General features: G+C 40.2%; 2 long non-coding RNA genes across 2 annotated transcripts; one reads left to right on the forward strand and one right to left on the reverse strand.

Moving 5' to 3' along the window:
- Positions 1 to 1,824: 1,824 nt before the first annotated feature.
- LOC124548644 lies at positions 1,825 to 6,889 on the reverse strand. Its single transcript, XR_006967710.1, has 2 exons — positions 6,427 to 6,889; positions 1,825 to 2,233 (listed from the first exon to the last, which is right to left on the reverse strand). It is a non-coding gene; the product is annotated as an uncharacterized LOC124548644 (long non-coding RNA).
- On the forward strand, positions 6,742 to 24,802 carry LOC124548655. The gene is made up of 2 exons (XR_006967711.1): positions 6,742 to 7,282; positions 24,608 to 24,802. It is a non-coding gene; the product is annotated as an uncharacterized LOC124548655 (long non-coding RNA).
- The last annotated feature ends 428 nt before the right edge of the window (positions 24,803 to 25,230 follow it).

The raw sequence follows: 25,230 nt of genomic DNA on the forward strand, positions 1-25,230 counted from the left end.
GGTTAAGTAATAATCGGCTCTGGTGAACAGCACAAAAATTGGCTCACTTTGCCATGTATTACAAGTGTTAACAACGAAGACTACAACATCTACAAACATCCCAGACTGTGTGTGTGTGTGTGTGTGTGTGAGAGAGAGAGAGAGAGAGAGAGAGAGAGAGTTAGAGAGAGAAGGAGAGAGAGAGAGGCGGCTGTGAGAATGGAGGGCTTTAGAATTACTTCCCACAATTTCTGGTGTTAACCTAATGAAATTTCATGAGAAATGCTTCATAAATCAAAAGTTACATTTTCTATCTGAAACATTCTTGAAAAGACAGCTTTCTAACACGCTATGTGCGCCTTCATTATAAAGTAGCTAATTCATCCATATTGTTCAAATTGTTTTCAGCGCATAAGTAAATTTTTTTACAACAGGTAGAGAGTTTATCAAATGCTATTAAATTCAAACGAGAAATTGGAAAGCTTCAGATCTGAGTATTTATTATCTCTGTTTCTTTCTTTTTCGCATAGGTACTGTTTTGCCTTCCTTGAAACTAAAGACAGAAATGCTGTTTCATCTCAAGTTAAAGAGAAGAGTGGAGTTTAAGTCTGCGTCTGCAGCGAAGTCATCAGAATTATCTGAAATTATTGGCATATAATTTCCAGTTTTAGAAAGAATATCTCGCGCACTGTCCGAATCAAAGATACAACTATAAATTGTGCAGTTATTCGTCTACCACGAGCAGAAGTGCGAAAAACACTTCACTGTTAATGTCACACAAATTAATTCACAATTAAAAAGTTACATCTATCTTTTTAATATCCTTATCTTCATAACATTAGCAGGAAAAATCTGGGTAACATTCTTTCCAAAATTCTATAAATCTACTGCTCCCAGCACTATCGAATGAACTGACATTGCCGGTAGGAGGGAATTTTACTCAATGGAGCACGATATTTACTTATCACACAATAATTATTTTATATCCATTATATCCTACTCGATAAATTCCCTCGGAAGTAATTTACCAATGAATGCCTCAACAAGATCTTACTAATCCGCCGATATTCTATATTTTACGTATCGGTCAAGAGTGAGACGCCTAGAAAATTTCATCGGTCATGACACTGTGACATAATTAAGATTTGGATCGTCAGTGGAAGAAAGCTGTGATCTTTGTGATATGCAGCAAGTAAAAACGTAGCATTATTTGGTACCTGGGAAAATGAATTTTTTCTAATGAATTTCGGATATTTGAAGTAACGCTCTCCTAGACAATAATTCTGTAAGAATATTCAAACGGAGAGCGGAAGAAGTGATTAACGAAATGAGAAGTAATGCACAGAGAAATAATATTCACTATTCTGTTATCGACAAGTCTGACATCTAAAATACGAGTGCGTGAAGAATGGGATAGAAATACAACTAGTCCTTAGAAATAGTGATAAAATTTTATGTCATTTTGATTACCGGTACTTTCTTGCATTTTGAAATGTGTGGAATGTTATTGTTGTGGATTAGTCTTACCACTCACTATCTAAGCGGTTTTTTTTTTCCTTTTCCAACATACTTACAACGTATCGTAGTCGGTGGAGTCCATCGCACTAAATGTTTTGTTTACTTTTGAGTAAGCGTGTAGCTCTCATATGCTTCTGTTTCGTAATTGAAGTGATGCATTGTTACTCATAATAACTACTTAACACAGAAAGCAGTAAATTTCATTTGTTAAACGTTACGTGGGAAATGAAAAGGAAAGCGTCTTTGAGCTAAATGCATCATCTTTCTAGTGATTTTTAGACATTTCCACAGTGCGGAAAGGAATTTTTTTTACAGAATTGGAAATAGTTTATAATAGAAAATGTTTTATTACAACAACAAAAATGCACAAACACAGCTCATAAATAAAAGTATGGTAGATGATGCAAAAATGAGATGCAATTCATCGATTTGCAGTAACAAACCGTGAATGAAACTCGCTATTAAATAAAAACAGGAAATACCACATTTTGATCATTACGTGAGAAATGTGAATGAAAGCAACTGCGAGTTAGCTGCTCTGTAAATACTAAGAGGTAAAACGATGAAGCGAAGTCTCTGTTTGCTTCTGAACTTGAAAGACTGGTGGAGAGTGAGGTGTTCACGAGGCAGTCCTGAGGTGTCCGTAGTCCGCTACGGAGCAGTCACGACGTCTTGGCCCCGTACCTGCTCCGTGCTGCAGTCGGATGCGTGCTGCAGCCCGGGTTGCGTCCAACCCCTGCAACATACAGCAGGTGGTTATAAGAAAACAGGTGCGGCACAACTTTGCCAAAACGCTCTCCGCTCGGTCTCTGTAGCCAACAAACTACATGTTTTTGCGAGACCAGATGCAGGTTAGGGAGAGTTAGAACTAACAACGTCTTTATATTGACAGTAACAAATATCATATATTCTATACGAAATTATTGCAACCCGGCAGTGGCAGCGGGAAAATGTCGTTTTTTTACTGTAATGCTTTCCTCTGACCTGTTTCCAACAATGTTTTAATTACACTTCTTTCAATTTTTTAGTTCTTCTCTACATTTATGATTGGACAAAGAGGTAAAATTCTATTTTAATTGACCCATTGGAAAGTATCAGTAATGCTATGATCTGAAAGCTAATACAGTATATCTCTCTACTCTTAGTTCTCCAATAGTGACATTCATTTTACTAAATGTGCTTGCCTTCATTTTGATTTAGCTTGCAGTATGCTCCTGCTTTCGGATTTAATGAGTCTTGCCATATTAACACGAAGCCACGCATAGCCAGAGGTCATTACATTGTAAGAAAACGAATTCGATAGCAGAATATGTGCAGATTACATTTTACTTCTTGTTAAGAGAAAGAGAACCTTTTCCTTAAAATAATACAGCGCACAGATGGCATTCTGCGCACTATATTCATTCGGCAAAGATAACTCAATCTGAGTGGTTACAATGTTTTTCTCATCATCATACATCACACGGAGTTCTCCAAGCATCATGAATAATATTAACTCTTTGATTATTTAACTGTATTTTTCTGTTTCCTAAATGGTTATTGTTGAAGTCCTTTGTTATGTATATTCGTGATATTCCCTATATTACTCACTCTTTTACTAACAATTAAAAAATGTCGGGTTTTGTTTCAGGATGACTGAATCATCAGATAGCTAAATGATATGTTTAATTTATTTTATAAAATACTCGTCATTTACTGCAAAGTAAAATATGATGTGATACATCCGAAACGTGACATGGCAATGTTACTTGGTAATAAGACAGAGATTATGTAAATATTTTGTATCTCTTTCGAAAATAGTTCAACACCTACAAAACTGAAACTGAACTCCTTCGGAACAGGTCTCGGAAAATCCAACGGTACCAACCCATTCTCAGCCGATAGGCGTTATTGGATGTAAGTACGGAAGGGCACTTGGTTAGCATACCGTTCTCTTGACCTCCTGGTCGCTGTCAGTTTTCGTGACCGGAGCCACTACTTCCGCTCCTCAATTGGACTCACAAGGGCTGAGTACACGCCAACAGCGCTCGACAGACTCAGACGGTCCCCCATACAAGTACTAAACAATTCCTACAGCACTTAACTTTAGTGACATGACGGGTAACTATGTTAGCAGCATTAGTGGCAGAACAACTGAGAGAAAATTTGGAATACATTTCACATAAATTTTCTCAGCATGTTATAGTCTTAGGTGGAGATTTCAATTTACCACATATAGACTGGGACACTCAGATGTTTAGGACGGGTGGTAGGGACAGAGCATTGAGTGACATTATACTGAGTGCACTATCCGAAAATTACCTCGAGCAATTAAACAGAGAACCGACTCGTGGAGATAACATCTTGGACCTACTGATAACAAACAGACCCGAACTTTTCGACTCTTTAAGTGCAGAACAGGGAATCAGTGATCATAAGGCCGTTGCAGCATCCTTGAATATGGAAGTTAATAGGAATATAAAAAAAGGGAGGAAGGTTTATCTGTTTAGCAAGAGTAACAGAAGGCAGATTTCAGACTACCTAACAGATCAAAACGAAAATTTCTGGTCCGACACTGACGATGTTGAGAGTTTATGGAAAAAGTTCAAGGCAATCGTAAAATGCGTTTTAGACAGGTACGTGCCGAGTAAAACTGTGAGGGACGGGAAAAACCCACCGTGGTACAACAACAAAGTTAGGAAACTACTGCGAAAGCAAAGAGAGCTTCACTCCAAGTTTAAAAGCAGCCAAAACCTCTCAGACAAACAGAAGCTAAACGATGTCAAAGTTAGCGTAAGGAGGGCTATGCGTGAAGCGTTCAGTGAATTCGAAAGTAAAATTCTATGTACCGACTTGACAGAAAATCCTAGGAAGTTCTGGTCTTACGTTAAATCAGTAAGTGGCTCGAAACAGCATATCCAGACACTCCGGGATGATGATGGCATTGAAACAGAGGATGACACGCGTAAAGCTGAAATACTAAACACCTTTTTCCAAATCTGTTTCACAGAGGAAGACCGCACTGCAGTTCCTTCTCTAAATCCTCGCACAAACGAAAAAATGGCTGACATCGAAATAAGTGTCCAAGGAATAGAAAAGCAACTGGAATCACTCAATAGAGGAAAGTCCACTGGACCTGACGGGATACCAATTCGATTCTACACAGAGTACGCGAAAGAACTTGCCCCCCTTCTAACAGCCGTGTACCGCAAGTCTCTAGAGGAACGGAGGGTTCCAAATGATTGGAAAAGAGGACAGGTAGTCCCAGTCATCAAGAAGGGTCGTCGAGCAGATGCGCAAAAATATAGACCTATCTCTGACGTCGATCTGTTGTAGAACTTTAGAACATGTTTTTTGCTCGAGTATCATGTCGTTTTTGGAAACCCAGAATCTACTATGTAGGAATCAACATGGATTCCGGAAACAGGGATCGTGTGAGACCCAACTCGCATTATTTGTTCATGAGACCCAGAAAATATTAGATACAGGCTCCCAGGTAGATGCTATTTTTCTTGACTTCCGGAAGGCGTTCGATACAGTTCCGCACTGTCGCCTGATAAACAAAGTAAGAGCCTACGGAATATCAGACCAGCTGTGTGGCTGGATTGAAGAGTTTTTAGCAAACAGAACACAGCATGTTGTTATCAATGGAGAGACGTCTACAGACGTTAAAGTAACCTCTGGCGTGCCACAGGGGAGTGTTATGGGACCATTGCTTTTCACAATATATATAAATGACCAAGTAGATAGTGTCGGAAGTTCCATGCGGCTTTTCGTGGATGATGCTGTAGTATACAGAGAAGTTGCAGCATTAGAAAATTGTAGCGAAATGCAGAAAGATCTGCAGCGGATAGGCACTTGGTGCAGGGAGTGGCAACTGCCCCTTAACATAGACAAATGTAATGTATTGCGAATACATAGAAAGAAGGATCCTTTATTGTATGATTATATGATAGTGGAACAAACACTGGTAGCAGTTACTTCTGTAAAATATCTGGGAGTATGCGTGCGGAACGATTTGAAGTGGAATGATCATATAAAATTAATTGTTAGTAAGGCGGGTACCAGGTTGAGATTCATTGGGCGAGTGCTTAGAAAATGTAGTCTATCAACAAAGGAGGTGGCTTACAAAACACTCGTTCGACCTATAATTGAGTATTGCTCATCAGTGTGGGATCCGTACCAGATCGGTTTGACGGAGGAGATAGAGAAGATCCAAAGAAGAGCGGCGCGTTTCGTCACAGGGTTATTTGGTAACCGTGATAGCGTTACGGAGATGTTTAATAAACTCAAGTGGCAGACTCTGCAAGAGAGGCGCTCTGCATCGCGGTGTAGCTTGCTCGCCAGGTTTCGAGAGGGTGCATTTCTGGATGAGGTATCGAATATATTGCTTCCCCCTTCTTATACCTCCCGAGGAGATCACGAATGTAAAATTAGAGAGATTAGAGCGCGCACGGAGGCTTTCACACAGTCGTTCTTCCCGCGAACCATACGCGACTGGAACAGGAAAGGGAGGTAATGACGGTGGCACGTAAAGTGCCCTCCGCCACACACCGTTGGGTGGCTTGCGGAGTATAAATGTAGATATAGATGTAGATGTAGCAATGCGGCTAGCTTGTTGGCACCTCCATAGATGTACTTCGTTTAATTTTAACTATTTATTTTTCTTTCTTTGCGACGAATTTTGGAGTCGCAGTCCCATCCTCGTGCAGTCATTGCAGCCATCAGCCAAGCAGACAGTCTGGAATGCGGCATCACCAGTATTTACTGCCGAATTTCAATTTGATGGCTTGGCTGATGGCAGATATGATTTCAGGAGAATGGAAGTGCGATTCCGAAACTAGGTGCGAAAAAAAGCTATACGATGTCTATTTAGGAAACAAATGCCCTATCAGCTACGGAGATACTAAAAGTAATGAAAACCATGAAGGACGAGGTGCGCGCACTCACCTTAGAGAAAGTGGACGGCGTTCGGACTGAGGACGTCTCCGGCGAGGCGTCGCGGCGGCGTGGCCCTGGCGGCGTCGGCGTCTGCGCGGCTGACGGTGAGCACGCGGCCGTACTTGACGAGCTTCGCGCCCTTCTGGCTGTCGCTGGTTCGCCAGTAGATGCGCTGCACGGCTCCGCGGCCCGCGATGTACCTGGATGCCGACCCAATCAGCATTGTGCCGTGTGTGTGGTGCTCACTGGATGCCTCGGTGACACTGGACCGTGCGTACGGCGGCCGCCCAAAGTGGCATGGAACTTCGACGGAGAGCTGAGCTGAGCTGTTCGTGACAACGACCCGCTGGGCCGCTGAATATATAGCGCCCCCTCCAACAGCCGGCGGAGACCCTCCGCTCGCTGGCGCGCAGACCGGTTGCCGCCAGATAGGGCCCAAAGTGCGTCATCCCCGGAGGAATCTTTGTACCCGACGCGGTTAGCCATAGGCCGCGGGACCTCGGCGCCGAGGAGCAGCGATAAAGTAAGACGCATTTCGGTTGGCAAGGAGCTCTTGATAGGGGGGGTCACGGCTATGACGTCGGTGAACAAAAGTGAGGAAAACATTTCTTACAATTCGGTGGAGGTTCACCTTGACACTCAGGCTCCTCGTATTGGAAGCGGACGAGCAGGATACTATCACGTGCACTCCATCGGACCACCAACACAAGCTGAGTGAATGACACAGTGGAAAATTTTTAAGCTCGTGGTGGCATTTTCCCAGCGTTACTCTCTTAGCCAGCGGGGATTATATGTAACGCCTCATATTATGAGGCACTTTCCAAGCTTTATCTTCTGCGGCACAAACGATCGTCACTGCTAAATGGTGAGTAACTTTCCCAGCTCTTTACGGGGTCACAGGTCTTAAAAATTTTTATGAGCACTAAAGTAACCAATCATTGTCTTATTTTTGTAAATTTTCCTCACAATTGGAATCTGTAGCGCTAAAGATCAGAATGTCAGATATCTTACATACATCAAGTGGAACCAAGGTCCTTTCCTTGTCAAGCCACTCCCCTCCCGTAACCCAAGTTTATTGACGTACATCTCACGCACTGTGATAAACGTCAATAAGCATGTATGTACATCTTGATCATTACTCATGTTGATCATACCTGCGCCGACGCAGTCACTACCGCTGCCTTTTTTCCCTACATTCACGTCATTTAATCAATTCCATTATTTGTCTGTGGCCTGTATGTGAATCACACACTTCCTTTTTTTCCGCAGTTGAAAGATATTTAGCATTTCTTCCTTGATTTTCTCTTCCTTCAGACTTCGAAGTGTAGTGAGTGTCTCTGATGTTTCTTTCTCCTTAAGTTATATCGCTAAAGTCTCTACATTGCCACACGTGCAGAATATTTGTATAGTCCATTCCTTTATTTTAGTTGTGTTGTTTGAGCTGCTTCTACACTTACAAACTTTCGTCTGCAGTATTACTATCGTGTGATTCACAAATTGTTTGGTGTTGCTTAGTGAATTTTCTTTATTATTGTCCAATTTCGCATGGCAGGGTGCTGCATCTTTCTTTCCTTTTTGTTTTCGGTTTAGTGCCGGTGCATAAAATGACACATTTCCTTAGTTCTATAAAGTCCATACGTTTACGTATTTGTGTACAAAGTGCATTCAAAAATAAATCGACTGCTCTTATTACTAGCAACAATCTGTACAACCAGACTTCCTGTCACCTTTCGTCTCCTGTCTGGAAGTATAATCACAGGCTGATTTCCAGACCAGTACAATTAAAACTAATGTCATATTTTTCAGTAGAAACCAGTTACTTCCTTAAATTAGCCGTAACAGACACGATACTTATGTTTCTTGGTTAGGTTCCACTGTCTTATGAAATGGCTTGAAAAACATTGCTTCCAGCAATAACGTATGGTTTTATTTAATCTACCAAATGCGGCAGTATTGCCGTTTTCAAGTGGATAAGTCCATTAATACGTGTCATTTCCCATTCAAGTAACAACCAGAATTCAAAAACTTCGGTAACATTTTCGGAGGCAAGGATCTTGTAATCTACATAAAATTAGTGAATAAACAGTCTAGATCGCGATGGTACTTCATTAAAATGACTGATTTCGGCCTATACTTAGGTTATCTTCAGCTGATAGTGCTGAAAATGGCTCAAGTATAGACTGAAACCGGTCATTTTAATAAACTACCATCGCAGTCTAGACTGCTTTTTCATTGATTTTATAAAAACCTGAATATTTAATTGGACGATGTATCACACAATATTGTGAGACGTCAAATTACAAAATAACAACTACCTCACAGTCGGAAAACAAGTAAGCTTGAGTCCTGCAAAACTAGGCACATTCGTGTTCTCAATCGTAATGGTGAATAAACAGTTTTTTTGTTTTTCTTTCACTTTCGTATAGTATACAAAGTACTGTTTGTATTAAAATGGACATATAGCCTAAATTTGCTGATAGTGGTTTACAGAAATGTAAAATCACAGTCTCGGCGGAAATGATATCTTCAAAAATTATGACATTATTTACTGATTGTACTGTGGCCACATGTTGAAATTATGCGCATATTGTATCTGTGGGCCTAGACCTATTTTATTATGGTAAACTATATCAGTACATTGCTTCTGTTAAATGTGTAATAGAACAAGGCTGTCAACATCGCGGTCCAGCTTTTGAGCTCTTTTTTTTTTGTGACATGTTGTTGTTGTGGTCTTCAGTCCTGAGACTGGTTTGATGCAGCTCTCCATGCTACTCTACCCTGTGCAAGCTTTTTCATCTCCCAGTACCTACTGCAACCTACATCCTTCTGAATCTGCTTAGTGTATTCATCTCTTGGTCTCCCTCTACGATTTTTACCGTCCACGCTGCCCTCCAATACTAAATTGGTGATCCCTTGATGCCTCAGAACATGTCCTACCAACCGATCCCTTCTTCTGGTCAAGTTGTGCCACAAACTTCTCTTCTCCCCAAACCTATTCAATACTTCCTCATTATTTATGTGATCTACCCATCTAATCTTCAGCATTCTTCTGTAGCACCACATTTCGAAAGCTTCTTTTCTCTTCTTGTCCAAACTATTTGTCGTCCATGTTTCACTTCCATACATGGCTACACTCCATACGAATACTCTCAGAAATGACTTCCTGACACTTAAATCAATACTGGATGTTAACTTCCTGACACTTAAATCAATACTGGATGTTAACAAATTTCTCTTCTTCAGAAACGCTTTCCTTGCCATTGCCAGTCTACATTTTATATCCTCTCTACTTCGACCATCATCAGTTATTTTGCTCCCCAAATAGCAAAGCTCCTTTACTACTTTAAGTGACTCATTTCCTAATCTAATTCCCTCAGCATCACCCGACTTAATTAGACTACATTCCATTATCCTTGTTTTGCTTTTGTTGATGTTCATCTTATATCCTCCTTTCAAGACACTGTCCATTCCATTCAACTGCATAACCAGTTCAAATTAGAGAACTGCTACAAGTTAATTAAGGCTCAAGACACAATAATTCCAAACAGGAAGAATAAGTGATACATATCATATTAAAATAACATTTTTACGAGCAACTGATTGCGGTCGCAAATATCTGAAGCTGTAAACAGCTGAACAGCCTCATTGCTATGTCCTCAATAGGAGTCGTTGGCAGTGCTGAGGCGTGACGCTGTGGTGTTGCTTTGCGATCACGTGACTGTGGCCGCATCGGCCTTTGCACAGGACATGGAGGAGATACCCACCCAAACAGTCGTGACTGGAGCAAGGCACGTGCAACATCGAGCAGTGACACGTGACACGGGTTCAGATAAGAAATAGTTCGTTTTTCGCACTACTGATGCTCAGAAAAAGAACACAAGTAACAATTTAGACCACCAGTTTCGTCTGACGTTGCTATGTCGGTCACGTAACGATAAAAAAAGATACACTAGTCAATAAAATTTAACATTTTGTCTGTGGTGTTGATGAAGACAACTAATCTCTTTTCCAGGGATGGGGAACACAAAAATGTCCATGAAGATTCATTTCAATCGCTGATTCCTTTCTCATACTGCAACTTTTCCCTCAAGTATTACCATCCTTCTCAAATCATAAAACACAACCAAAAAATCATTATGCACTTTTTAAAGAATTATAGACTTTACACATAAGTGAGTATCTGTTTGTGCATAGTGCTTCTGTACTATCCTGCCAGTCAAACGATAGAGCCATATCAACCAATCATTTAAACTTTATTTTATGAAAGCCATTGAATAACCAGTATATAGTTAGTAACTACATTTCAAAACAGATTAGTGTTTGATTACTTTTCTTTAACTGTTTTCACCATCAATAATCTAAAAGAACTTTATTTGTTGCCATTTAACATTATGTACTATTATGAGCTGTCATCAACAACTACGTGATCTGTTGTACGTTACCGCTTCTTAACACCGCATGAACCACTTACGGCCAGCCGCAGTGGCCGATCGGTTCTAGGCGCTTCAGTCTGGAACTGCGCGACCGCTACGGTCGCAGGTTCGAATCCTGCCTCTGGCATGGATGTGTGTGATGTCCTTAGGTTAGTTAGGTTTAAGTAGTTCTAAGTTCTAGGGGACTGATGACCTCAGAAGTTAAGTCCCATAGTGCTCAGAGCCATTTGAACCATTTTTTTGAACCACTTACGTAATCAGATGTTGACTCTGTCTTCATTTTATACACATCACACCCCAGAGAAATAGCTGTTCGTAGTAACTTCTTTCAAAAGACTGTCTTGCAGACGTGAAGATTCAGAATGTGGTGTAACTCTGTCACTAGTTGAGTAACGTTATCAGTTACTTTCAATTCATGAAACTAACGACTGAACTAATCTGAGTTAACACAGATTTCTTAACTCTGTTCAATCGTTGATGCACTATGAAAATCCTACCTGTATGAAAAGTAATCAAGAACGCATTATTAGGATTTTGCAAAGCTCCTTCTTTGTGAGAGAAGTAATTTTTGATTAGCATTAAGTGGAGTCTCTTCTGTGTTGATGTGTTTCCTTCATTCATATCGGTCTGATATGGCGGAAATAAAATATCATTATGGAGAAAGAAGGTCGTTAGCCTTAATCCCCGTTAATCGCGAATATGCCTTTACTGCTTTCGGCTCCATTAACCCCATAAATCAGTCAGTACTTGAATGAAAAGCTTGTCTGAAATCGCTGTGCGTGATCCTGTTGGGAAAAGAAGGAACATTAGAGTGTAACATCCCGTCGACTACTAGGTAATTTGAAACAGGGCACAAATTCTGAAATCCGGCTTGTTCTTTGCATAGGAAACAATCCGGAAACCATCTTGATAGACTTAGGAAAATGTAAGTTGGGATGACTAGACAGTTATCTGCATCCCACTCCTTCCAAATAAGAATTGAGCTCATTGGTCACTGCGCCACCTTGCTCTTTGAAGAGAACCTGGACTGTGGAATGACAGTCGAAAATCAACAGCATCATGGATCGTGCTCAACACTGACCTTATCTCGCTTAAATGGCGAACGGAGAGGGTAGGAGGAAGCGTAATTCTACTTCCCGTATGTTAACATAATGCCTCCAAACTTCTACCTTTCCATTCGTTACGTGTTGAAATTGTTAGTGACTTTTGGAATAACTGATGCTGACGTTTGCTTATAAAGCACAGTAATAATTAATTTTAACAAACTCGATCTAACTTTTAATGGTTACTGGGAAAATAGGCACTGAATTTCGTGGCGATCGCATAAAGGAGAGGAGAGTTGCATCAGTTTTTCTGTGTGGTACAAAGAAACACTCACACGGTTACCGCGGTAATGTATAGCAAACGTTGCGTCAGCCTGGTATCATTGACCACCACATTTTCTTCATATTATACGTAATTAAAACTGGCTTATCACTTATTTTTTATGTCACCGAAAGTTATGATGTGTTATACCGAACCGCTTTGTTGTGTGTGGTGTGTGTATTGCACAGTGCGATACAGATACGGTTTCCCAAACTGTGTTCCGCGGGAAGTGAATAAGCGCTCCGCAAAAAACTGTTAGTAACATAGCGATTTTTTTCGACGTTTTGACCATATTATTATTTTTTAATTCTATTATGATTTCTGTGTTATTAATTATGATTTAAAATTGAATTAATCACTGGGGAAGAAAACAAGTTTTTCTCATTTTCTACAGATTTTATTAGCCTTCAAAATAAACCAAGATTCTAGATTCTCAAAGTGTCCCATCAGAGGAAATGTTTGGGAATCCTGATCTATATGGAATATTCGGGTACGGGTGGCTGGGAACGAATTTTGGAATTTAGTTTCCGATCTTTCGTTCTTTTTTGATAGTGTGCGTTTGTACACATATATATGGGAAATGGTAATCTCTTCGAGTAACCCACTTAATGCAATGAAGTCAGCGGTACGTTCACACCGTGAACCCTTCGCATTTAGACAACTTCAGGCTTTTAACGAACAACAGCATTTATTAAACAGCGCCAATAGTTAATCAATAAACCTTGGTTTGTTTATTGCAGCCATTCTGAACTTAGATAAGCTGTAATATGTCTCAGATCAGGTCAATGTAGTTTAGTTTTTTCCTAGGGAATCGTAATATTATGATGTGTCTCGTATTCCCATTTTAAAAAAACTTCAAGCAGCATATCTAAAACGTGGGAGAATAACAGCTCGGTAACTTACACGAATATTATCGTACTCCTTTCATTACGGCACTGACCAATAATCTGTTTCAGGCAATCTCCTTCTGTAGAAAGAACTCGTGATCTTCTCAAAACAAACAGAAATTTTTTCTGTATCAGTACTCCACAACATTCGTCGATAACTCGTTTATAGAAAACAGAGGAAATTTGCATATAAGGAAAATGTTTGTATATTAATTGCTACATGGAAAGGCGACATCCGGCGCATATCAACGAAATCACCGAGTTAAAACTCAAAAAGTACACGGAGGTTACGTCAACGTTATTACTTGTAGCATCGAAGATACCTGATTACATTTTCTCGAGCTTCCGGCCGTGTTAACTAGGTTTCTTTTTACGCAAAGTATACGCTGGCATCCAGGCAAACGGCTGCTTGAATAAGAGCCGCGCCACAGACGCTGGCCTGTTAGGCACGATTACCGTAAAGTGGGTGAATAGAAAAAGTTTTCAACGTCAAAAGAAAAAAAAATGATAATTTTAAACAGATAAATAAAATCAAAATAATATGGGGTTATGAGTCTTGCTCCCATCTTCAAATTTACAATTAACTTTGAGACCTGCCTCATTATATTATAACATATAAAAATAAAAACTTGATGTTTCTATTCACCTTGCAGGAGTGGGTGAATAGAAACAGAGTATTAAATTTTGTTGTTTCTGTTTATTGGGCCTTCGGGTGAATAGGGACAAATCAAAATTTGTTTTGGCTCTGAAAGAATAAGAAAAAATTTGTGTGGTTCAGAAAGTTTTATTCAGTACAAAACTAAGAATATTGCATGGGTTGTGATTTTTTAATTCTGTTTTCCAAATAAACAGTACTATATATCTAATTAACTCATTGTAGCATTAAACTGATGAACTTCATTTGTTTCTTAATACATTAAGTCACAAACATCATCTTTAAAAATGTACATGTCTCTGAATCTACAAATCGTAAGTACCTCCTCAGAAGTAATGGAGAGCTTTCCAACAACGCCTTATTGACTAAGAAGTGACTACTGACCTATTAAAGTAAACGTGTTTAATCAGTCTCATTTTTTTTTTTTCAAAAAAACAAACACCAACTTAATCTTTCCCTTCTGAATAAAATATTTTACATGAATACCGCCTAAATGACTTCATTGTTTTCCACGTGCTTTAATCAGAGCCTAATCTCCTGTGTTGAAAACAATGCCAATACTTCCGTCAAATTCTAGGTCTTCTTTGAAGAAACACGATTGATTACTGTTTCTATTCAGCCCACAAACTCTGAAAACATAATTCTACGCTTTCAATCAGCTGGAATATAAGTCAGACTAAAGCATACTTTTAGACTTAACTTTTGCTAATGAAACGGAATTTCAAATTACTGAAATTAAAACAAGACAATTTATATCGGTAATTATAGATAAACTTCGAGGTAAGCTCTCATGCTCTAAGCCTCAAATACATCTGTAGCTCACAACCTGTCCTGTACAACGTAACGCTTTACAAATTACTAACGTTATCATCGTCTGCCCTATCTGGTGCCGGCCGGGATGGCCGAGCGCTTCTAGGCGCTAGGCGCTACAGTCTGGAACTGCGCGACCGCTACAGCAGAAATAATTCTTTCGTAAATTCTTGCAGAAAAAGAAGATCTCTGAAATGAATAACAAGGCTGCGGGTTCATCTTTCTACCGTGATTAATCTGAATGTACATATCGTATCAAGCAACTGCCATTACGGATAAGACAATACACAGCACACTGTGATTTGTTTAAAAGTCCTTGCAATTAGGAAATACTCAAACTCTTGTACTTTCCTTAGTGTGCTTTTCGAAATGTGAAGGAACGTAATGAGAAGGCAGCACGCACATGTAACATTTAACAAAACTATCATTTATTGCTTTAAATGTAAGTCACATGTATTTTTCCATCAATGATAACTGTGAGCTGCCAAGAACATAAGCAAAGTGGGTGGTTAAAATTGGCCGTAATTACATTTATAGTATTTTTCAGTGACCAGCGAGTCATGTCAGACTGTGACAGAGATTCATATTTCCTGCTTTAAGATCCTACGCACTGTTACGATCTCTCTGGCCAAAACCAGAGGCAACTCGAATTACTGACATTTCGTAATATATTACGCAGAAAATTGAGCACCACATCCGATGTTCGTTACAAAGTAAACGAAACATCAACAGACAGTGCCGTCGGCTTTGAAATTCGTAATTTCAGACTTAGATTGGTCCGTGCCAACCTACACAAACAAATATTTGAATGATATTCGCACGACAGGATACCGTAGCACCTTTTTGGAAGTTTTGTTTCTACTCACGCCAGTGTTTCTCTTCACTCCATGGGAGGACATTCATTCTTGTCTTCTATGAGGCTTGTGGTAATAAGCAAAGGCACCAGGCAGCTGTAGACTACGTGAAAATTATTGCAGACCACCTATATCACTTCATGCTTGATGGTATCTTGCAGCAGGATAACTATCCGCGTCACAAGGCCACAATCGTTTTCAGTGGCTTGAGCACGATCGTGAATTCCCTTCGATTTCTTGGACACCAAATTTGTCTAATCTGAACCCAGTGGAATACATTTGGGACGCCATCGGGCTCCACCATACGTCCAGAATCAACAGAACCACCAAGGACTTGTCGAAGCTATGTCACGCAAAAACCCTTTTGTATTGCTCTCCGAAAGTGGACAACACGTTACTAAGGAGGTGGCCGTAATGTTTTGTCTCATCAGTGTATATATCTTGAGTAAAATATGTTTGTGATTTCTAGTTTGTAGATGCGGCATGGGGCCTAACAGAGCATCAGTATCTCTTAGTTTTACATGTCTTTATTTAATCTCTCTTACTTTGAAAAAAATACAATTTTAATCAGAAGAAGAGTGCTGTGTGAAAGACAGAAGAAGTATTAGTATCAATACCTAGGAAACATCTCTGATGTGATTATAGTATCCGAGAAATTACTTACTGTTGAATCACTGGACGAAGAGTTAACTCTGATCGTAAATATTAACTGCTGCAGAAGGTGAATTTACTAATCAATGGGAGGAGGACTCTTCCATTATATATTATCGATGTGGCTAGATGTCAAAGTACAGACGTTCACGCCGTCAAGCTGTTAGCACCGGTAAGGTAATCATCTTGACTAATTACTTTGTGGGTAACAAATATGGGCGGCTACACATTTTTAATTAGATCACATGTTTCGATCATTAGATCACTCTGGATCATCTTCAGATCTAAGTAGTTGCTTTAGCAACCCGTCTGGTCTACTCCGAAACACATATCAGAGTACTGTATTCTGGTACGTGGGTCTGAGTAGACAAGGCGAAAGACGAGTTGCTGAAGCAGCTACTTGGATCTGGAGGTGATCCAGAGTGATCGAAAGATGTAATCTAATTAAAAACGTGCACATGAGACCTAACAATAAATGAGAATTTTCTTAATTATCGAAACAGTTGCTGAATCTCTCAAGACACATATGTCGACTACAGTGAAATATGGAAGGGTTGCTCAACGGTTTGGCCTGCAGACAATATGGTGAGTTAAGAACCGCAATCCTCTACACATGTCTGAGACCGACTCTTAAATGACTATATTGATTTGTGAACTGGACTGATGCTGCTGTGAACATAGGTCTGTCGAGGTTTAGCTCTGTTCACATCATCCACCAGACATTCCCGGGACTGGCAGTTTAGTGAATGATAAGACTGTCGAAGTCTCTACCGTCAGATTCCTAGGACATCTGTATTCATACACAGGTGAGACGTTATTGGGAACAGAGAACTAATGGTATTCAGGTAATAGCTTCAGGCCACAGGGCGCTATCTGCTACTTCTGAGAGAGTACTTCGCTTCGCTACGCAAACAATAACTTTGAGCTTAATCTCCCAGTTTCTCCTGCTACTTGTAATTTAGTAACTACAGATTTCGAAGTAACCTACCCTCACGTTTTGAAATCTGTAGTTACTAAATTACAAGTAGCAGGAGAAACTGGGAGATTACATAACTACATAACTTCGAAAAGAAATTAAAAAGTAACATACTGAAAATAGTATTGTTAGAGGATTGCGATGAAAAACACAAGACCGAAGAACTAAAAATCAGGACACTATTTTCTTACTGAGGAACGAAGGAAAATATTCATGTGTAGATTTTATTGTAAACGGAAAAATTTGAAACTAGATTGCATATATTGCTGGAATCTCAAACACAATGGAAATATTTTTAATAAATAAAAGATTGTCCATGGAAATTCTTCAAATTGTTAACTTCCTGACGAGGAGGTAGGAGACCTCATCAGTGAGTTAGGGAAACTGTTAAATGGCAGTAAATCTCACTACAAGATTATAATACACGGTTTTAATGTGAAAGTAGAACAGAACTAAAGAAGGATTCATCAGCGCCGATCGTCGGATCTGACGCTAGAAATGACAGATCTCATACCTTAGACGCCTTGCGGGTAATATTTCCCGATAGAAAACAAGTACAAAATAAAATTATCAGATACTGAATGGAAATAAAAATTGTATACACCACATTTATCAAACAACAACGTCATTGTGAAATATGTGACGGATAGCAAATAACTTACGGGAAAGCAGCCGGGTGACATCGTCGATCACTCGACAGGCACATACCCACTCATTTTCAAGACAACACTGCAGCGAGTAAGCGTTGTGCAAAGAAACCGAAAACTTCTGTTTCCAGAGCATTTACGGAAAGATAGTACACACACACACACACACACACACACACACACACACACACACACACATTGCAAACACGGCGTCAGAAGCCATCGCCAGTGAAAATTAGTAACCAACGGGTGAGGCAGCATTAACTCTGTCCCTTTGTTTTTTGATAAGGGAAAGAGAAGAATTCCATCACTAATTGAGCAAAAGCCCGCTCTAAACCTCGACGGGGAGGGAAGGTATCGTTGCTTGCGTAGGTTGGATGAACTCCGTAGCAGCAGAGTAAGACTGCAGTGTGCATTGTCGTTTTTGTTGGGGTGGCCAAGATATTGTTCCAACTTTTCCGAAACGTGCATCATGTTAATCCTCCTGCCACAAATCGCATCAAGCAACGCTCTGGCCTAGCTCTTGTTCGTGGAAGGACCCATTACACTCGTCGACAGTTAGATTTTGTTTTTCAAAGAATTGTTTCGGTTCCATTTACTGAGCACTTCAAAAATTTCTATTTTTTCTTGGAACTGGCCGGACGGTTCTACATGGTCACAATCTGACTGGGATTTTCAATCTGTAATTTCCTGGAATTTAGCCATGTTTGAAAGTTTCCTTGGCTCGGAGTCTAATGCTGTTTCTTGACGTTCGCCGGCCGAAGTGGCCGTGCGGTTAAAGGCGCTGCAGCCTGGAACCGCAAGACCGCTACGGTCGCAGGTTCGAATCCTGCCTCGGGCATGGATGTTTGTGATGTCCTTAGGTTAGTTAGGTTTAACTAGTTCTAAGCTCTAGGGGACTAATGACCTCAGCAGTTGAGTCCTATAGTGCTCAGAGCCATTTGAACCATTTTTCTTGACGTTCTATGGCAAATCTCGCGGAGAAAGCTTTTTACGACGCAGCTTTATGTGTGCTAGGGAAAGGTTTAAATTTTGCACCGACTTCCAGGCGTTTGCATGTGGTTTATTTTATTAGTTCTGTTGAACTGGCTATTTTTAAAGTACTTCCTGATGTTGCAGGGGAGGCTAGGAGGGAGGCATATCGTGTGTTGACTGGGGCACGTCCACCCAAGAGTAGTATCACAGCGGCTGAGATGATTGTTTTACGTTCACTTAGAGTTGATCCGGATATTGTTATTTTACTCGCGAACAAGGGCAACGCTACAGTAGTTTTGGACTGGGTGAATTACGTTCAAAAGATACAGTGTTTCGCATCTAATTCAGTGTATCGCAGGATCGGTCTGACCCCACAAAAAATACTGAGAGAAAAACTAACACCCTCCGGAAGAAAAATTTCTTGTGGTGGGAGACTATCAAGAGTCTCAATTCTTACTGTGCTGTTCCCTCTGCGTTATATGGCCTCCCTAAAGTCCACAAGGAGGGTATTCTTATTCGTCCGATTGTGAGTAACATTGGTGCTCCGACGCATTGTGTAACAAAACACCTCGCTACTCTTTTGAGTCCTGTAGTAGGTTGGTATGAGCATCACATTAAGAACCAGGCGGATTCCTTACATTGATGCGTTTGAATGACTGATATTTTTGTAAGTTTTGACTTGATCTCTCTCTTCACTCTTGTTCCTCTGTCAGGTCCGTTACGGTTGACTGAGTTTAGGTTTGGTGCTGAATTACTGAACCTATTTCGACATGAGTTGTCTTCCATTTACTTTTTATTCAATAACCGTAACTGTGAGAAAACAGATGTAGTTGCGATGAGAAGCCAGTTGTCACCTGTTATTAACATTTTCTTTAGGAAAGACTTCGAGGAATGTGCCGCGGAGTCGGCGGCTTCGAAACCACGTATTTTTCAGGTAACTGACTGACACTTTTGTTGCTTGGCCTCATTGTAGTGAGAATTTGGAAGGCATTTTAGAGCGCCTAAATTCAACCCACTCGAATTTCTTTTCACTGTGAGGGTAGAAAAGGATGGCTGGCTTCCCTTCCTTGATGTGTTAGTCGGGAGAAAGATTGCTGGTACTTTGGGACATGCTGTATATAAGAAGGTCGCTCACACTGACTTGGACCTACAGACTGACAGTTGTCACCAACTGACTCAGTGTAAATGGATACTTCGTACTCTGGTTCATTATGCCCATGACATCTCAGACCACGAGAGCTTGTCAGCTGAATTAACCCATCTTGAGGTCACCTTTCGTCAGAACGGATATAGTGAAAGACAGGTCAGACGCGCGTTGCGCTATCGACCAACCGTGCACCGGGCGAGTGATCATAATACCGAGGTGGCGCCAAAGTCTACGGCGTTCTAGCTTTGTGCGTGGGGAATTTCCAGTGGGATTGGTCGTATTCTTTGGAAATATGATGTGAAATGTGTTTTTCGACCACCATCTAACTAGGATATTTCTAGGTTTCGTAAATGATGATCCTGGTTTGCGAAAAGAGCGTGTTTATTGTATTCCTTGCAGTTGTGGCATGTCATATATTGTCAGACTGCCAGGACTGTGGAGTACGGTATACTGAGCATAAGCATCTCTCGCACTTACAACAGCCGAACAAATATGCTATTGCAGAACATTGTCCTGGCACCGAGAATCCTATGGAATATAACATCACGGAGATTCTGGCATGCACTTCCAGCTAAGGGGACACTATTATTAAGGGGGCAGTGGAAGTTAAATTAGCAAGTAATATTACAAATAGAGATGGAAGTTTTGGTTAGATTCTGGTGAAATTTTGTTTTCTCTCCCTTGTCAAAAAACAGAGGGGCAGAATTAATGGGACCTCACCCAGCGGTTACAGTTTTCACTATCAATAGCTTCTGAAGTCGGTCACATTTCGTTGATGGTGGCGCTAGTGTTTACAACGTGTGTAGGTGTGTGTGTGTGTGTGTGTGTGTGTGTGTGTGTGTGTGTGTGTGTGTGAGTGTGTGTGTGAGTTTTATCTTTCCAGATGTGCTATGTTGATGGGTTCCCACAGAGCCAAATGTGTTCGTTGAAGTGAAATTTGTTCTTTTACAGCTTTATAAAATTTATTACGTTCAACATTTGTAGATCAGATGATGACAGCTTCTTTCGTGAAATACATAAAATTTAGCGATCTTCGCTTCAGCAGATATTTCTTTCGATTAAACCGCCAGACCGGTCCCATCACATAAATATATGTAACGGATATTAACCGCTTCAGCATTTCAAGTTATTGTAGGACAGTAAGATGCAGAACTTAAGTTACTCAAACGAGATATACAAGCTAATCATGTAGAATATAATATAATAAATCAAACATGTAGAATATAATAATTTATTTTATGATGCGTATTATACCAAATTATACTAGTCAGCAACTTCAGAATCTTTGAAAGTGAAGATTATACCAGCGCAGATGAAACATGCAGTCATTTAACAAAGATATTTTTGCGTATGGAATAATATGTTGAAGGTATAGAAAAAGACAGACGAAGATAAGGAAACTCAAAAGCAACACAGCATTTATTAAAACGAAGGAAAATGGCAGGAAAATTTACGAGTCGCGGGAATACTAAACAGACACATAACTTGGATAGGCATCTCGTTTCTTCGTAAAGATGGCATATGGCGCAGAAACTAACAACAGGGAGAACATTGAATAAGCACTAGAACAATTCTTTCATCGTTTGTGGAGCTTAAGAGATGAATCAGCAACAACAGTAGTTACAAAACGAAACTAATGTCTTTTTGGAAGAAATGCCAGATGAGGTTTACACAGGGTGGTCCATTGATCGTGACAGGGCCAAATGTCTCACGAAATAAGCGTCAAACGAAAAAACTACAAACAACAAAACTTGTCTAGCTTGAAGCGGGAAACCAGATGGCGCTATGGTTGGCCCGCCAGATGGCGCTGTCATAAGTCAAACGGATATCAACTGCGTTTTTTTTTTAAAAAAATAGAAACCCTCAATTTTTATTACATATTCGTGCAGTACGTAAAGAAATATGAATGTTTTAATTGGACCACTTTTTTCGCTGTAATAGTCACAAACATATGGCTCACAATTTTAGACGAACAGTTGGTAACAGGTAGGTTTTCTAACTTAAAATACAGAACGTAGGTGCGTTTGAACATTTTATTTCGGTTGTTCCAATGTGATACTTGTACCTTGTGAACTTATCATTTCTGAGAACGAATGCTGTTACAGCGCGATTACCTGTAAATACCACATTAATGCAATAAATGTTCAAAATTACGTCCGTCAACCTCAGTGCATTTGGCAACGACATTCCTCTCAACAGCGAGTAGTTTAGTTCGCCTTCCGTAATGTTCGCACATGCGTTGACAATGCGCTGACGGATGTTGTCGGGCGTTGTCGTTGGATCACGATAGCAAATATCCTTCAACTCCCCCCCCCCCCTCCCCCGACAGAAAGAAATCCGGGGACGTCAGATCCGGTGAACGTGCGGGCCATGGTGTGGTGCTTCGACAACCAATCCACTTGTCATGAAATATGCTATTCAGTACCGCTTCAACCGCACGCGAGCTATGTGTCGGACATCCATCATGTTTGAAGTACATCGCCATTCTGTCATGCAGTGAAACATTTTGTAGTAACATCGGTAGAACATTAAATGGGAAATCAGCATACATTGCACCATTTAGATTGCCATCGATAAAATGGGGGCCAATTATCCTTCCTCCCATAATGCCGCACGACACATTAACCCGCCAAGGTCGCTGATGTTCCACTTGTCGCACCATCGTGGAAATTCCGTTGCCCAATAGTGCATATTATGAAGGTTTACGTTACCGCTGTTGGTGAATGACGCTTCGTAGCTAAACAGAACGGGTCCAAAGAATCTGTCACCGTCCCGTAATTTCTCTTGTGCGCAGTGGCAGAACTGTATACGACGCTCAAAGTCGTCGCCATACAATTCCTGGTGCATAGAAAGATGGTACGGGTGCAATCGATGTTGATGTAGCATTCTCAACGCTGACGTTTTTGAGATTCCCGATTCTCGCGCAGTTTGTCTGTTACTGATGTGCGGATTAGCCGCGACAGCAGCTAAAACACCTACATGGGCATCATCATTTGTTGCAGGTCGAGGTTGACATTTCACATGTGACTGAACTCTTCCTGTTTCCTTAAATAACGTAACTACCTGGCGAACGGTCCGGACATTTGGATGATGTCGTCCAGGAAACCGAGCAGCATACATAGCACACGCCCGTTGGGCATTTTGATAACAATAGCCATACATCAACACGATATCGACCTTTTCCGCAATTGGCAAACGGTCCATTTTAACACGGGTAATGTATCACGAAGCAAATACCGTCCGCACTGGCGGAATGTTACGTGATACCACGTACTTATACGTTTGTGACTATTACAGCGCCATCTATCACAAAGCGAAAAAAGTGATCCAAATAAAACATTCATATTTCTTGTACTACACGAACATGTAATAAAAAATTGGGGTTCCTATTTAAAAACACGCAGTTGATATCCGTTTGACCTATGGCAGCGCCATCTAGCGGGCCAACCATAGCGCCATCTGGTTTCCCCCTTCAAGCTAGACGAGTTTCGTTCTTTGTAGCTTTTTCGTTTGATACTTATTTAATGAGATATTTAGCCCGGTCACTATCAATGGACCACCCTGTATAGCCATTCGCGGTATTCAGGAAAATAGCCTGTTGACGATTTTTTTCTTGAAGAAAAATTGGTACAAAAGTAACATGTACCGAAATAAGAAATAATAAGTTTTAATGGTAAATATTCTTACCCAAAACACCTTCATTTACACCTAAAGCAGATAAATGTCAACAATGAACGACAGAAGTGGTTGTAAACCCAATTATTTTAAGACAAAAACGTTACAAAATTAAGACACCAAAGAAAAATTATTAAAAATTAATAGTTAAGTCCTAGAATTAGTTGGGTTCTTATATTAGAGTAGTTGAAGACATCGACAGTATAGACTGCATAAAAAAAACTAAATTACTATCGGTAAACGAAATTTGTGTGTCTAAAATAGAGAGTTTTCTATCAATGAGTACTGCTAATATTGGCTTATAGCAGTGAAACATGGCCTTTTATTGCAAAATCCACTCAAAACAGAAGTATCCTCGGGGAGTAATCGAGAGGTATGTCATGACTGAACTAGGAGGTACAGGAAAGCAAACAAATTGAGCAAGGAGCAAACTGCAGAGGAAAACTTACTTATGACTGTATTGGAAATGTAATATAGATCGCTAGTACTTATAGCCAGACGAATGGACGGTAGATCGACTGAGATTGCTGGAATCCAAGAAATAAGACCGAGGCGACTGCGTAGCGGAAATTTAATTGATAGCATTAAAAAACATGACGGAACAATGTGGATGTTTGTAGCTGACGGCTGTAATACATCATCATCTGGACGAAGCCTTCACCAAACAGTGGATTCCAGATGGTTGGTGGTGACAAATTGCGATAAGAGGTAGCAAGATTGTTCTATTGGTGCTCCAAATTCGAGTTCGATATTCCCACTATCCTTTTTTTTAATAGGTTCTAATTTTTATGAATTTAAAAAAATCTTATCTAAGTAACTAGTAACCAAAGATTGTGTGACTTTAAGATTCTAAACTATTTCCAAGGAATTGAGGGATGTGTATCGTTTGATACGTTAACGCCCAAATTTCAAGTTTATCAGCGTAAAACAGAGGTAAAAAAAGGTATATTCGTTAGCGTTTGACATCTGGTTTTTACTGGTGTCAGTTCCAGTACTTAACTAACCTGAACCTCTATCAATATTTTGTGTTTATGAAACATTCCCAAGTGAACAGTTGTTTTATTTCACACTAAATTGCACGTTTACTAATAAATTACTGGATTAACTGTTCACAGGCTACATGAACGACATGGCTTACCTCTTCCAACTGCATCGAACAAGATCGTGCAGTGGTTATAAATCTGAGCCGAGCCTGGGAAGAAGTGAAATCAAATCTAAGTGTTCTGGAGTTTCCCGTGCATCCAGTCAACAAAAGTATAATCTATTTTCTTCTGTAAACCTGTCAAAATAAATTAATGATTCTACTCTAACGTCAAATTCTGCCTTTCCTCCTCTTCGTTTTGCGATTCACATGTATGCGATACTGCACCAGCAGATCTCATTAGTTAGAAAAATACATTCTTTCCCGTACACCCATCAGATTCTGGTGCGAAACGGCTGCAGCAGCGCGACACCGCTCTCATTTCTGAAAACTTGTTACAATAATCCTCTAACAACAGTATTTGTGCTGTCTGTGGATAGCTAGTTGCTCGGAAATTGCGTAGTGCGATATTTACGTTCCAATCAGGGGTGAAAGTATTATTCTCGTTGAGGGAAGATTGTAATGGCATTATCTAGTGCAGATAACAGAGCACTGCGGTAAGTCTAACACACGTTACATTTAAATTCTTTTATACCGCACACAAAACATTCATAAACACAAATCAGTGTAAATATCTTTTACGGCAGGAATCGTGGG

The sequence above is a fragment of the Schistocerca americana genome, chromosome 1 (genome assembly GCF_021461395.2).
Source record: "Schistocerca americana isolate TAMUIC-IGC-003095 chromosome 1, iqSchAmer2.1, whole genome shotgun sequence".
NCBI classification, from domain to species: domain Eukaryota; kingdom Metazoa; phylum Arthropoda; class Insecta; order Orthoptera; family Acrididae; genus Schistocerca; species Schistocerca americana.